The sequence below is a fragment of the Symphalangus syndactylus genome, chromosome 18, assembly GCF_028878055.3.
Source record: "Symphalangus syndactylus isolate Jambi chromosome 18, NHGRI_mSymSyn1-v2.1_pri, whole genome shotgun sequence".
Lineage (NCBI taxonomy): Eukaryota > Metazoa > Chordata > Mammalia > Primates > Hylobatidae > Symphalangus > Symphalangus syndactylus.
In genome coordinates, this window is record NC_072440.2 from 13565960 (window position 1) to 13582178 (window position 16219).

At 44.4% G+C, this 16219-nt stretch overlaps 1 protein-coding gene across 5 annotated transcripts in view; it reads right to left on the reverse strand.

Moving 5' to 3' along the window:
• PPARA (peroxisome proliferator activated receptor alpha) overlaps positions 1-16219 on the reverse strand; it is an 88823-nt gene that overhangs the window by 57692 nt on the left and 14912 nt on the right. The window contains exon 3 of one of the 5 annotated variants that reach the window (XM_055253967.2): positions 4335-4418. The exons of the other annotated variants lie outside the window; for them this stretch is intronic. The gene's annotated coding sequence lies outside the window, so the exon portion shown is untranslated. The remainder of the gene's footprint in view (positions 1-4334; positions 4419-16219) is intronic. 5 annotated transcript variants of the gene reach the window in all.

Here is a 16219-nt window from a genome sequence, read left to right on the forward strand (position 1 = left end):
CAAAACCTTGTCATCTGAATCGGTGAGCTACTCTCACCATCCCCAGCCCCTGCTGGAACTGTCCTGCAACCCCTTTATAGGTTCCATTGTGCTGTCTGGGAAGGACACCGGGACGCGGGAGAGCCAATCTCCTTTCCGGGCTGAAGTCCTCCCATTGGCACCAAAGGTCCCAGGTCTCCCTCGACCCAGGCTCCAGTCCCACAGGCAAGGGAGACAGAAAATCTGCCATCTCCAATCCCGGACGAGCCCCCAGAAAATGTAGTGGGAAATCAGAGAACTGGAGCGATTGATGGGGTTCAGGAAGATTTATTTAAGGTGTACACTGGCTCAGTGGACTTGCATCCAGAAAGTCAGAGCACCAAACAAAGAAGGCAAGTACCTTTTATGCATCTTGAGGCGGGAAATATGTGAGGCAGGAAGCAGGCATACAGAAGTGAGAATAAAGGCCATTATCATCTTGTGATATTCTTGTGACATGCCTTACATCTTAAGAAAAACATGTTTTGCAGCTTAAGCTTAACTGCCTTGTGAACTTGCAGCTGTGCAGGGAAAACAGGAATTTACAGAACTTACAAAATACGTGGAGGTTAGGTAAGACTAATGTTTCATACAAGCAAAATTAATATTCTTTCTTAACTCTAACTTCGGTGGGGGAGTGGTTACTTAAAGCCTTTCAGTCTGGGCCTAAACAGCATTTTTATTAAAGAAACTATTTCTATTACTATTACTGCTATTGTTACCTTTATTATTATTTTTCTAATTCACTGGGAGGCAGAGGTTGCAGTGAGCTGAGATCGCACCACTGTACTCCAGCCTGGGAGAGCAAGACTCTATCTCAAAAAAAAAAAAAAAAAAGCAACTGCCAACCTGTTTTTCAATGTGTTTGTATCACTTTACCTTCCTGTCAGCAGGGATGAGAGTTCTACTTCCTGCACATCATGGCTAATGTTTGGTATGGTCAGCCTTTCTAATTTTGGCCATTCAAATGCACATGTAGTGGTATCATACCACCACTGCGTAAGTTGTAGAACATTAGCATGGGGACTGTAGGTTTCATCTGCATTGCCCTGATGACTGATAACATCGAGAATTTTTCACTTGCTTACTTGCTATTCATCTATCTTCTTTGACAATGTGTTTGTTCAGATCTCTTGCCCATTTTTAAAACTGGGTTATTTTCTTCTAGGTGAGTTTTGAGAATTTTTTCTGTCTTCCAGCTACAATACCTTTATCAGGCAAATGCTTTTCGAATATTTCTTCCCAGTGTGTAACTTGTGTTTTCATTCTCCTACAACTGTCTTTTGAACAGTAAAAGTTTCATTTTGATGAAGTTCAATTTATTGATTTTTTCTTTCATAGATTGTGTTCTCGGTGTCATATCTATGAAATCTTTGCCTAACCTAAGGTCACAAAGATTTTTCTCCTGTGTTTTCTTCTAGAAGTTTTATAGTTTTAAATTTTACCTTTAGATAAACTGATACTATCAAATTTTTATACCAAATATTGTTTAGATCTCTGATCTATTTTGAGTTAATTTTTGTGTATGGCATGAGGCATGGGTCAAAGTTCATTTTGGGCATATGGATAACCATTGCACCAGCACCACGTATTGAAAAGACTGTCCTTTCTCTACCAAATTGCCTTTGCACCTCTGTCAAAATCCAGTTGTTTTTTTAAGTTAGAAATGAATGTGGGATTTAATCAAATGCTTTTCTGCATCTACTAAGATGATCATATGGCTTTTCTTTTTCATCCTGTTAACATGGTGAATTACATTAATTTTTGATTATCAAGCCATTTGGCATTTCCTGGGATGAATCCTACTGGTTATGATGTAATATTTGCTATACTTGCAATGCATCCCCCAAATTTCATGTGCTGGAAACTTAGTTTCCAAATTCATATGTTGATAGCATTTGAAGGTAGCCTTTGGGAGGTAATTAGGATTATAAGATCATCAGGGTGGGGCCCCCATGATAGGACTGGTGACTTTATAAGAAGAGGAAGAGAGCCCTGAGCTGACAGGCTCTTTGCCTTGCTTCACGTCACGATCCAGCAGGAAGGCCCTCACCAGACGCCAGCACCATGCTCTTGGACTCACTGGGTACATACCTGAGATTCCAATCTATCTCATTGTGTATACACCTGAGATTCTGATCTACCTCACTGTGTACACATCTGAGATTCTGATCTATCTCACTGTGTACACACCCAAGATTCTGATCCCTCATTGGTACACACCTGTTGTTCTGATATGGTTTCTTGTGTTTATGCCCAAGATTCTGATATACCTCCCTCTCCTAACAAACACTCAAATCCCTGCACTGTTCCTGGCCCTGTGTGAGCACCAGGCACCATTCTTGGCTGGCACAAGTACTGGGCACTGTTCCTTCTAATCCTCTCAGATGGTTCTTTTCCTGGCCTCAAGTAGTTTTGCTCACATGGATGCACCAAGCAGTCCTTTGGTAGATGTCTGGAGTCCCTCTGTATATGGCTTGCACCTCTAATACTTTGCTTTGGATAATCTATACACCATGGTCTACCTGGACTCTCAGCTCTATTTTGTCAACTGAGGAAGTCTGCCAAGATCTGCCTCAGTTTCCCCTCTCCCTGCACTGCAGCCTGGAAACTCTCTCAAGCCACACCTCTCACCTTGTCTTACAACCATCAGTGCCCTTCACTGCCTGATGTCCAGCATCTTGAAGAACATTGTTTCATGTATTTGTATGGAGGTTTGGTTGTCTCAAATGAGAAGGTAAGTCAGTCCCCGTTATTCTATCCTGGACAATGAAGTCTGTCATTTCTATAGGCATAATAATTTGGTTACAAGGCCACAGCCAGTATATTTCTTAATTGTTTAAAACTCATGTCACCTTCTGACAGATAGAAATATTTTGTGTTTTCCTTTAATATTGTTTTAAATTTCAAAGTAGATAAAATGTTAGACTATACTTTTGAAATCTACCCCCTCCTTACGAGTCCTAAAATGCCTCTTTGGGTAGGTGCCTGAGGTTCTGATATAGTTCCTTGGCTATATGCCCTAGACTGATAGACCTTCTTAGATCTATACTCCAAATTCCGCTATACCTCCCTGGGTACAAACCTGAGATCCTGATATAAATCCTTAGCTAGATACTTAAAGCCTCAAGATATGCCTTCTTGAGTATATACCTGAGACTGTGCTATACCTCTTTGGGTAAATACCCAAGATTCTGATATATCTCACTGGTTACACACCTGAGGTTCTCATCTGTCTCACTGGGTACACACTTGAGGTTCTGACCTGTCTCACCGGGTACACGCCTGAGGTTCTGACCTGTCTCAACAGGTACACGCTTGAGGTTCTGAACTGTCTCACCGGGTACACGCCTGAGGTTCTGATCTGTCTTATCGGGTACACGCCTGAGGTTCTGATCTATCTCATTGGTATACACCTGAGGTTCTGATCTATCTCATTGGTATACACCTGAGGTTCTGATCTATCTCATTGGTATACACCTGAGGTTCTGATCTATCTCATTGGTATACACCTGAGGTTCTGACATGGCTCCTTAGTTTATACCCAAGATTCTGATATACCTCTCTCTCTTCACAAAAACTCAAATCCCTGCTGCAACTCAATACTGGGATGCATTCCAAAATTTAAACTATATAAGACTGTTTGAAGTTCACTTTGAATCCTGGAGGATATGATACTATCAATTTTTTTTTTTTTTGAGATGGAGTCTTGTTCTGTTGCCCAGGCTGGAGTGCAGTGGCACAGTCTCAGCTCACTGCAACCTCCACCTCCTGGATTCAAGCATTCTCCTGCCTCAGCCTCTGATACTATCAAATTTTTATACCAAATATTGTCATCAGCCCTGACATAGACATAATGTTAGGATTAATTAATGCTCAATAAAACAGTAAAGGAAGAACACTAGGAGGCTATTAAACAGATTATTTTTATTTATTTTTTTTTGAGACAGGGTCTCACTTTGTCGCCCAGGCTGGAGTGCAGTGGCATGATCTCGGCTCACTGCAAGCTCTGCCTCCCAGGTTCACACCATTCTCCTGCCTCAGCCTCCTGAGTAGGTGGGACTACAGGCGCCTGCCACCACGCCCGGCTAATTTTTTTGTATTTTTAGTAGAGATGGGGTTTCACTGTGTTAGCCAGGATGGTCTCAATCTCCTGACCTCGTGATCTGCCCGCCTTGGCCCCCAAAGTCCTGGGATTACAGGCATAAGCCACTGAGCCCGGCCAACAGATTCTTTTTAAAAGTGCTAAAAGGATCACCTAATGATAACAGAATTCATCCACCAGGAAGACATGATGCTCCTAAACGTGTATGTACCTCTTATCTATGAAGCAGGAAGCAAGTCCTCACATGACACTGAATCTGCTGGCACTTTGATCTTGAACTTCCCAGCCTCCAGAACTGTGAGAGAGAAATTTCTGTTGTTTATAAATCACCCAGTTTATGGTATTTTGTTATAGCAGCTTGAATGGACTAAGACATCATTCAACAACACTAGAATATACTTTTTTCCCTAAAAGCTCATGGAACATTCACCTAGACAGACCATGTCTTTGGCCATTAAACAAACCTCAACAAATTTAAAAGAATTGAAGCCATACAGAGTATATAATCTAATCACAATGAACTTAAACTATAATAACAGAAAAACAATAAAAAGAAAGTACTGGTATGGAGTCTCACTCTGTGGCCCAGGCTGGAGTGCAGTGGCATGATCTTGGCTCATTGCAACCTCTGCCTCCTGGGTTCAAATGATTCTCCTGCCTCAGCCTCCAAAGTAGCTGGGATTGCAGGCGCATGCCAGCATGCTTGGCTAATTTTTGTATTTTTAGTAAAGATGGCGTTTTGCCATGTTGGCCAGGCTGGTCTCGAACTGCTGATCTCCGGTGATCTGCCTGCCTTCACCTCCCAAAGTGCTGAGATTACAGGAATGAGCCACTGAGCGTAGCCCTGTAATTTACCTTTCTACCTATCTGTCTATCTGTCCATCCATCCGTCTGTCCATCCATCCACCTACCTATGAATGACAGGGTCTTGCTCTGTTGCCCAGGCTGGAGTACAGTGGTGCAATCTCGGCTCCTTGCAACCTCTGCCTCCTAGGATCAAGCAGTCCTCCTACCTCAGCCTCTCAAGTACCTGGGATTACAGGCACACATCACCATGCAGGGCCAAGTTTTTGATGTTTTTGTAGAGTCAGAGTCTCGCTATGCTACCCAGGCTGGTCTAAAACTTCTGAGCTCAAACAATCCTCCTGCCTCAGCCTTCCAAAGTGTTAGGATTATAGGCGTGAGCCACCGTGCCTGGCTAGAACTGTTTAAAACAAACCGGAAAACCAAGAAACCTGTACACAAATGTTCACAGCAGCTTTATTCACAATAACTCCAAACTGGAAACAACCTAGATGTCCTCCAATGGGTGAATAACTAAACCATGGTTCCTCCATACCATGGAAATTACTCAGCAATAAAAAGGAATAAACTGTTGATGCACCAACAACCTGGATGAATCTCATGAGAATTACCCTGAGTCCCAAAAGGTTATATGCCATATGATTCATTATGTGACATTCTTTTTTTTTTTTTTTTAAGATGGAGTCTCGCTTTGTCACCCAGGCTGCAGTGCAGTGGCGTGATTTCGGCTCACTACAAGCTCTGTCTCCCGGGTCCACGCCATCCTCCTGCCTCAGCCTCCCAAGTAGCTGGCACTACAGGCACCTGCCACCACGCCTGGCTAATATTTTGTATTTTTTAGTAGAGATGGGGTTTCACCATGTTAGCCAGGATGGTCTCGATCTCCTGACCTCGTGATCCGCCTGCCTCGGCCTCCCAAAGTGCTGGGATTACAGGCATGAGCCACCGCGCCCGGCCTATGTGACATTCGTAAAATGACAGAAATGGACAACAGAGTAATGATTGGCAAAATTTAAAAAGGGATGGGAAGGTAGGAGAGAAGTGGGTTTGGCTATAAAAGGCACCATGACAGCTGATTGGTGATGGAAACATTCTGTATCTTGATGGTATCAATGTCAGTATCCTGACTGTGATATCGTCCTCTTGCTTTGCAAGATGTTACCCTTGGGGAAAACTGGAAAGAGTGCTGGGGATCTCTGTATTATTTCCTAAAACTGCATGTGAGGCCAAGGCGGGCAAATCACTTGAAGTCAGGAATTTGAGACCAGCCTGGCCAACAAGGTGAAACCCCATCTCTACTAAAAATATAAAAAAGAGCCAGGCGTCGTGCACACCTGTAATCACAGCTACTCAGGAGGCTGAGGCAGGAGAATCACTTGAATGCAGGAGAGAGAGGTTGCAGTGACCTGAGATCGCACCAGTACACTCCAGCCTGGGTGACAGAATGCGACTCTGTCTCAAAAAAAAAAAAAAAAAAAAAAAAAAAACCTACAATTATCCAAAAGATGTTTTAATTTTTAAAAGTACTAAAAGGGAGGAAAATTAGGAGTGATTTTTTGTTTTTTTGAGACAGGGTCTCGCTCTGTTGCCCAGGCTAGAGTACAGTAGTGTGATCATGGCTCACTGTAGCCTCGAACTCCCAGGCTCAAGCAATCCTCCTACCTCAGCCTCCTGAGTAGCTAGGACTACAGGCACGAACCATGATGCCTGGCTAATTTTTTAAATTTGTGTAGAGACAGGGCCTCACTATGTTTCCCAGGCTGTTCTCAAACTCCTGAGCTCAGGTGATCCTCCCGCTTCGGCTTCCCAAAGGGCTGGGATTACAGGAGTGAGTTACTATGTCTGGCCAACAGTGCTATTTTAAGAACAGGTGATCTGTTCTTCATGTTTTCTGCTCTGCAGCTTTCAGAATCCAGACATGGCAAACATAGCTAGGATATATAATATAGAAACTGTCGCTTTTATTAATTGGCTTGCCTTTTAACTTTTTATTTGGAAGTACTTTCACTTATAGAAAAGTTGCACCCCAAAAAAAGAACACCATAACTTTACCTATATTCACTGGTAGTTACCAATTTAACCATTGGCTTTATCATAATTTCCCTCTCTCTCTTTCTTTCTTTCTTTTTTTTTTTTTTTTCGAGATGGAGTCTCGCTCTGTTGCCAGGCTGCAGTGCAGTGGTGCGATCTCGGCTCACTGTAACCTTCGCCTCCTGGGTTCAAGCAATTCTCCTGCCTCAGCCTCCCGAGTAGCTGGGATCACAGACGTGCACCACCATGCCCAGCTAATTTTTTGTATTTTAGTAGAGACGGGGTTTCACCATGTTGGGCAGGATGGTCTCGATCTCCTGACCTCATAATCAGCCCGCCTTGGCCTCTCAAAGTGCTGGGATTACAGGCATGAGCCACTGCACCTAGCCCATAATTTCTTTCTTTATAGGTATGTATGTATATATGTGTATGTGTGTGTGTATTTGAGGGTGAGTTGCATACCTCATGGCCCATTCTCCTAAATACTAAACTACATGTTTGCTAAGAACGGCAGCGTGCTCTTACACACCACAGAACACTTCATTTCTGTTAATTTAACAGATACACTTCAATCTATGATTCGTATTCAAATTTTGTTAGTTGACCCAATAATGTCCTTGATGGCATTTTTCCTCCTTCAGTACAGGATGCTGTTCAGAGTCAGGTATTACATTTTATTGTCTTTTCTCTTTTAATCTGAAACATTTCCACAGCTTTTCTTTGTCTTTTATGATACTGACATTTTTAAGGAATACCATTTCCAAGCTGTCTACCTCCCCTTTTCAAACAGAATGTAGCAGCTGCCTTAGTACCAACTTACAGTAACTTACGTTGTGACAGATATCTGCATAGAAGAATCCACACTTAATAAGAACCTCTAACTCGAGGTATATCCCATGTCCCATCCTGAAGCTGGGTTCTTAAATAGGCTCCCAGCCTCTCTAGCAACTTGTATGCCCTCCATTTTGCCAGCTTGCCAACTGGAAATGTGTCCAAGGCTTTCCTATTTGGAACTAGAGGTTCCCAGAGCGACAATCCTATTCAACACAACAAATAAAAGAAAACTAAAAACATAACTGTTTTGTAAATCCCCAAATAAGAGAGGGAAAAGAACAGCCACAACATCTACTTGATAGCATGACTTTAAGCAACTCAACATAATTCAAACATTTAGCAAATATCGGTAACAATAAACCAAGTACCTTCTGCAAGAGCTGGTTGTAGGACAAATCCTTTTCTAAAGGGACAAAGATGAATGCAACTTAAAGTGACAAGAACACTAAGGGAACAGAAGCAAGCCATTTAAGGGTAAAAATGGAATTTTCTGCTATAAAGTAAAGCTCTGCATAAAAATAAGACAGAACAGGAGATCTAGTAAGGGTTTATTCATAAGACCCCATGCTGAGGATTTCAAGGAGACAGTCACGTTTCTGGGGTAACTGACTATGGGATTGTCCCTCATGGGGCCAAGTAACCTGTCGAAGCAACAAGGCTTCCTCCTCAACATGCCCCGTGGCCACCCTGCCAGCTGGAGGCTCTATCTGAAGCCTGAAACAGCTGTCAACATGCCTTGAATCCAACAGGTCCCGATGTGACCTCAGTCTTTTACCTCTGCACAAAGTTACGGCTTGTGGCTGTTTGGACAGTCTGGTTTGTTTGTCGATCGTTTGGTCTGAAAGACAGTTTTTTTCTTTTTTGAGATGGGGTCTTGCTCTCTCACCAAGGCTAGAATGCAGTGGCACGATCTCAGCTCACGGCAACATCCACCTCCCAGGTTCAAGTGATTCTCCTGCCTCAGCCTCCTGAGTAGCTGGAACTATAGTCACACACCACCATGCCCAGCTAATTTTTGTATTTTCAGTTTCACCATGTTGGCTAGGCTGGTCTCCAACTCCTGACTTCAGGTGATCCGCCTGCCTCGGCCTCCCAAAGTGCTGGGATTACAGGTGTGAGCCACTGTGCCCAGCCCAAGCTGTTTTTCTTTTTTTTTTTTTTAATTACTTGCATTCATCCTGTGGTTTCCATCCCAGCTCATGGCATCCTGCCCAGGGTATCACTCCCTCCCTCCTCACCTCCTGCCACAGCCTCCTCCCTCTCCCTTTTCCAAGGTTCTCATGCACGGCTGCCAGGTTTCTCACCTGGAGGAGAGCCCTGATCACCTCCTGTGGATGGGCTCTTCTCGAGCATGGCTTCCAAGTACCCAGATTCACAGGTAGGGAAACCAACCAGGGACAGGTATCACCCAAGGCGACACGGCTGCTCAGTGGCTGGGCTGGGCTAAGGTCAAGGTCTTCCTACACCCAACGCGGTGGAGCCCTTCCCACTTAGCCACCTGCCACCTTGCTTGGCTGGGCCACACCCCTTCAGGCCCCTCTGCAAACCTCAGAGCCACCTACAGCTTCTGCCCGGGCCCTGACAGCTGCCCGAGGGGGCTTTTTAGCAGCTAGATCAGAGCATATCCAGTCCCCTAAGAAGCCCTCGCTGGTCCCCATCCCATGGCCTTTCACACACAACACAAACCAGAGTCCTCACAACGGCCCCGGCCTCCACGAGACTGGTCCTGCCTCTCCCCTGGGACCTCCTGACCTCTTTCTCCTCCTCCTCCTCTCCAGGACACTGTTCGACTCACACTTCCTGGCTGCTCCTCCCATGAGCCCACCCTGCTGCCCTCCCTGTCAGGATGCTCCCATCCTGATGTCTGCTCCACCTGCTCTCACCTGCTTCCAGCCCTTCCTCAGATGCTAGGTCCTGGTCACCACCTCAGGGAGGCTACCTTGGACCAGCCTCCTGGCGCCTTCACCCCTTCTGGCACCCTTGACCTACTCGCCTGCCCTGGGCTTGCCCCTCCTACTGTACCTGAAGGCGGCTAAGTCACCAGGCCGGCTGCTCCACCACTCCACTCATGACCTGTCTGTCCCTGCCAGAGCATCAGCTCTCATAGACGAAGGTGTCATGGGTTTTGTTCACTTATGTATCTTAGAACAATGCCTGGTACAGAGAAGGAGCTCACTAAATATCTGGTGGAGTTTGAACCAGAATGCATGAATCTTCTCTTCATGTCCCCCAGCAAGCCCTGGACGCTGGCCAAAATAGATGACTCGGCATCTGCCAGCCCCACCCCAGGCTTCCTGGACTCTGTACTTTCTTTTTTTTTTTCTTTTTTTTATGAGACAGAGTCTCCCTCTGTTGCCCAGGCTGGAGTGCAGTGGCGCAATCTTGGCTCACTGCAACCTCTGCCTCCTGGGATCAAGCAATTCTCCTGCCTCAGCCTCCCAAGTAGCTGGGATTACAGGCACCTGCCACCGTGCCCGGCTGATTTTTGTATTTTTAGTAGAGATAGGGTTTCGCCATGTTGGCCAGGCTGGTCTCGAACTCCTGACCTCAGGTGATCTGCCTGTCTCGGCCTCCCAAAGTACTGGGATTACAGGTGTGAACCACTGCACCCGGCCCTGGCCTCTGTACTTTATCTTACTTCTTTCTGCCAGGAATGCATCCCATTCTACACATTTGGGGGGCAGTACAGATGCCTTTCCTCCCCAAAGTGCTCAGGTCCCCCCAGGAAAAGGACTTTGTCCCTCCTCTGAATCACGACAGCTCTCATTGTGGGTATTGATGTATGCCTTTTGTGCTCAACTGACCTGTAACTCTTGGAGGAAGAATTCTTGTCTGTCATCTTCCTCTCCTATACCAGGCAGATGTTCAATAAAAATTTACGGAATGAATCTGACATTGGTGCTAAATTCTGAACATTGTTCCGTCTTACAAAAACTCAAATCAGGACTGGTGCAGTGGTCCCTGTAATCCCAGCACTTTGGGAGGTTGAGACAGGCTGATCTCTTGAGTCCGGGAGTTTGAGACCAGCCTGGGTGATATGATAAACCCCATCTCTAAAAACAAACAAAAAATTAGCCTGGCGTGGTGGTACACACCTGTGGTCCCAGCTACTTAGGAGGCTGAGGTGGGTGGATCATTTGAGGCCAGGAGTGAGCCAAGATCACACCACTGCACTCCAGCCTGGGTGACAGAGTAAGACCCTGTCTCAACAAAACAAAACAAACAACTCCCACCCCCCTGCCACCAAAAACACACTTAAATCATTTTAAGTAATGGACCTATGAAAAAGAGCCTGTATATGGTACAAGTATTTAAAGGACAAGGCTGGTTGCAGAACAAATGTTTTTCTAAAAAAAAAAAAAAAACAAAGATGAATGCAACTTAAAGTGACGAGAATGCTAATGGAACAGAAGCCAGCTGTTTAAGAGGAAAACTGAATTTTCTTGTTAAAAAGTAAAGTTCCTGAAGTGCATCCCGTGACAGCCTGGGAGGGAGTGCATTGAACAGTTTTCAGGCCATTTAAACTGTCTATAGTCAGCTCTGTAAAGTCCATATCATTCAAGTAAACATAGTCAGGATGCCTACGTGTGCTCAGTGTCAGATGTCAGTATCCCTTGTGTGACACATGAGGCCTTTCTTAAGATGACTGACACCTTCCCAATACTGAGTTGTCCCTTCCATGAACATAGTATATCCATCTATTTATTTGGGCTATATTTAAGCTCTCTTAGTAACATAATCAGTTTTCTGAGTAGAGATCTTACATATCTTTTTCAGATTTATTCCTAGACACAGATACATTATAAATGTAACTTTTAATTAATAAACTTTCTTATTTAGAGCAGTTTCGAGCTTACAGAAAAACTGAGTGGAAAGTACAGAGAGGTCTCATATACCACCTCACTCCCACCACAGTTTCCTTGTTATTAACATCTGGCACTGGTGGCCAGGCGTGGTGGCTCACGCCTGTAATCTCAGCACTTTGGGAGGCTGAGGCGGGTGGATCACGAGAACAGGAGATCGAGACCATCCTGGCTAGCATGGTGAAACCCCGTCTCTACTAAAAATACAAAAAATTAGCTGGGTGCGGTGGCGGGTGCCTGTAGTCCCAGCTACTCGGGAGGCTGAAGCAGGAGAATGGCACGAACCCGGGAGGCAGAGCTTGCAGAGAGCCGAGATTGCTCCAGCCTGGGCAACAGAGCGAGACTCCATCTCAAAACAAACAAACAAACAAACAAACATCTTGCATTGGTGAGGTACGTTTGTTGTCACTGATGAGCCAATATTGACATATTATTGCTAAGTGAAGTCCACAGTTTTCATTTTCACTCTTTGTGTTGTACATTTTATGGGTATTGACAAATGCCTAATAACATGTATTCATCATTACAGTACCATACAGAATAGTTTCTCTGCCCTAAAAATGCCGTGTTCCACCTATTCATTCCTCTTTCCCTCCCCGTGAGCCCCTGGCAACCACTGATGCATCTTTTTACTGTCTTCATAGTTTTGCCTTTCCCATGATGTGTAGCGTTGGAAGCAGACAGTAAGTAGCTTTTTCACTTTGAGTTCTTTCAGGTATACAATATTTTCGATAATAATGTAAGTGGTATTATTTGCCAAAATGTTTTCCAAAGTGGCTATCATTTTACATTCCCATCAGCAGTGTATGAGAGTTCTTATTCCACATTCTTATGCATACTTGGTCAGACTGCTTAATTACAGCCACTCTTGTGGGTGTGTAGTGATATCTTTCTACCAAGAGAGATGTCTATGAACTTGCATTTCCCTAGTGACTAATGAGTGAAAGGCACATGAACATCTTTTCATGTGCTTGCTTACCCTCCATTCAAACGACATGCCCATTGTTGAAGAGTTAGTTCATCTTTCGCCCATTTTTATTGGGTTGTTTGACATCTTGTTGAATTACAATAGTTCTTTATATAATCCATATCCAAGTCCTTTGGCAGATATATGTTTTGTAAATATTTTCTCTAAGTCTATGGCTTGACTTTTCATTTTATTATTACTATTACTCCTCATTTCTGATGAGTAAAAGTTTCTAATTTTGAGGATGACTAATTTATTAATTTTTTCTTTTATAGTTTATGCTTTCTTTGTGTTTTTTTTTTTTTTTTTGAGATGGAGTCTTGCTGTGTCGCCCAGGCTGGAGTGCAGTGGTATGATCTCAGCTCACTGCAAGCTCCGCCTCCCGGGTTCACGCCATTCTCCTGCCTCAGCCTCCCGAGTAGCTGGGACTACAGGTGCCCGCCACCACATCCGGCCAATTTTTTGTATTTTTAGTAGAGACAGGGTTTCACCGTGTTAGCCAGGATGGTCTTGATGTCCTGCCCTCGTGATCCACCTGCCTCAGCCTCCCAAAGTGCTGGGATTACAGGCGTGAGCCACCGCGCCCAGCCGCTTTCTTCTTTAAGAGACCGAGTCAGGCCGGGCGCGGTGGCTCACGCTTGTAATCCCAGCACTTTGGGAGGCCGAGGCAGGCGGATCACGAGGTCAGGAGATCGAGACCATGGTGAAACCCCGTCTCTACTAAAAATACAAAAAAATTAGCCGGGCGTGCTGGCGGGCGCCTGTAGTCCCAGCAACTCAGAAAGGCTGAGGCAGGAGAATGGCGTGAACCCGGGAGGCGGAGCTTGCAGCGAGCCGAGATAGCGCCACTGCACTCCAGCCTGGGTGAGAGCGTGAGACTCCGTCTCAAAAAACAAAAACAAAAACAAACAAACAAAAAAAGAGACCGAGTCTTACTCTATGGCCCAGGCTGGAGTGCAGTGGCATGGTCATAATTCACTGCAAGCTTCAACTCCTGGGCTCAAGTGATCCTCCTGCCTCAGCTTCCTGAGTAGCTAGGACTACAGACATGTGCCACTGTGCCTGGCACAGGTTTTTTTTTTTTTTTTTGTAAAGACCCACTCTTGTTATGTTGCCCAGGCTGCTCTCGGACTCCTGGCCTCAAGCTATCCTCTCACCTTGGTCCCCCAAAGCACTGGAATGACAGGTGTAAGCCAGCATACCTGGCCTAGTTAATGCTTTTTAAATCATGTTTAAGAAATCTTTGCCAAACCCCAAATCACTAGAATTTTCTCATGAATGTTTTCTTCTGAAGGTTTTATAGTTTTAACTCTTTTTTTAACACACGATCTCCCTTTGTCACCCAGTCTGGAGTGCAGTGGTACAATCATGGCTCACTGTAGCCTTGACCTCTCTGGGCTCAGGTGATCCTCCCACCTCAGACTACTGTGTAGCTGGGACTACAGGTGAGTGCCATCATGCTCAGCTAAATTTTTGATTTTTTTGTAGAGACGGTGTTTCGCTATGTTGCCCAGGCTGGTCTTGAACTCCTGGGGCCAAGTGATCCACCTGCTTTGGCCTTTCAAAGTGCAAGATGACGGGCATGAGCCACTGTACCTCGACGGTTTTAACTCTTACAATTAGGTCTATGACCCATTTCAACAATAATTATATGACATAACACATACATAATATGATATATATTACATAATATGTAATATGATATATACTATTATCACATAATAGTATAATATAATGATAATAATTATGAGTTTGTAGTGCTATGAGCTGAGGGTTGAAGTTCTTTTGCATATGGCTATCCAGTTGTTCCAGTATCATTTGTTGAAAAGATTATCTTTTCCCCACTTAAATGACTTGGCACTTTGCTGAAAATCAATTGACCATATATGTGTGGATCTATTTCTGGACTTGCTATTCTGTTCCATTCATCTAATTGTCTATTTTCATATCAATACCATACTGTTTTGATTACTGTAGCTTTATAATAATTCTTGAAATCATGTAGTCTAAGTCCTTCAATTGTGTTGTTCTTTTTCAAAGTTATTTTAGCAACTCTAGGTCCCTTGCATTTCCATATAAACTTTAGAATCAGGTTATCAAATTCTACAAGTAGGCATGCTGAGGTCTGATTCCGATTGCTTTGAATCTGTAGATCATTTTGGGAAGAATCGCCATCCTAATGATACTGAGTCTTCTGATTCAAGAGCATGTTATAACTTGCCATTTATTTAGGTCTTTTAAAATTTCTCTCAGCAGTGTTTTGTAGATTCCAGTGTACAGGCCTCACGCATTTTGTCTCTGAGCATTTCATAATTTTCATGCTTGATTACTTTTTTTTTTTGGAGATAGTAGTCTTGCTCTGTCACCCAGGCTGGAGTGCAGTGGTATGATCTCGGCTCACCGCAAGCTCTGCCTCCTGGGTTCAAGCAATTCTCCTGCCTCAGCCTCCCCAGTAGCTGGGATTACAGGCGCCTGCTACCACATCCAGTTAATTTTTGTATTTTTAGTAGAGATGGGGTTTTACCATGTTGGCCAGGCTGGTCTCAAACTCCTGACCCCAAATGATCCACCTGCCTCAGCCTCCCAAAGTGCTGGGGTTACAGGCATGAGCCACCACACCTGGCCTGATGTATCCACTTTTATAAAATGCCATGTGGGTTTATCACTGAGAGACAAGGAGTCGACACAACCACATGCTTTGCAGTTTGTGCATGAAACTGACCGACAGATGCTCAGGGACCAATCACAGACTGACTTTGAGAGAAGTGACACAACTGGTCAGTGATCATCATGCACATCTGTTATCTATACTGTGATTTGTAGGCTGGAGGACTGGAGGCAGAGCTTGTACTTTACACAGCACTCACAGTGCATGTATCATGGGAACTAGGATCTGATCTGTATTGTCGGGAGACCACTATAATTTAACTAAGCAGTGGTAGTTAATATTTTGTTTTTAAAAATAGAGATGGGGTTCTATGTTGCCCAGGCTGGCCTCCAACTCCCAGACTCAAGCAGTTCACCCACCTTGGCCTCCCAAAGTGCTGGGATTACACGCATGAGCCACTGCAGCTGGCCACTGACTGAAATTTATGCATAATGGAACTGTGCAAAGGGAGGAAAGCCTGCATTTGAAAAATTGTCCTTGAAAATAATTAGAGGCCTAGGATGAGGCTCTGTTCCTCCAGAAGGATATTCACTTGCTTCTGCCAGGCATTTGAGGTCCTTGCAGTCTGAGATCACCTTAATCCAGTCTCAACGACTGGGCATAGCTAGAACTGGACTTCAGTCCTTGATTAAGCTGATCTGTTTCTAGGTCACCTGTACTCTTAGGATGGAGCTTTTTTGGGTCCCAATCCAAAGTTCGGAATGTTTACCAGGGTCTTCCCTTCTAGCCCCTCAAAAGTGCCACTCAGGCTCTTGGCTGCTTCTTTCATAAACTGGCCAACACCCCAGGGACACAATGGCCCCAAATGTCAAGTTTCCATCTTCTCCAAACCATGGCCTGGCAGTTCTTCACTATCTTGTAAACTCTCCAATTCCTCCACATATGTTTAAAGATTCTGTCCACCTTTGCCAGTTAACTTCCAAACTACT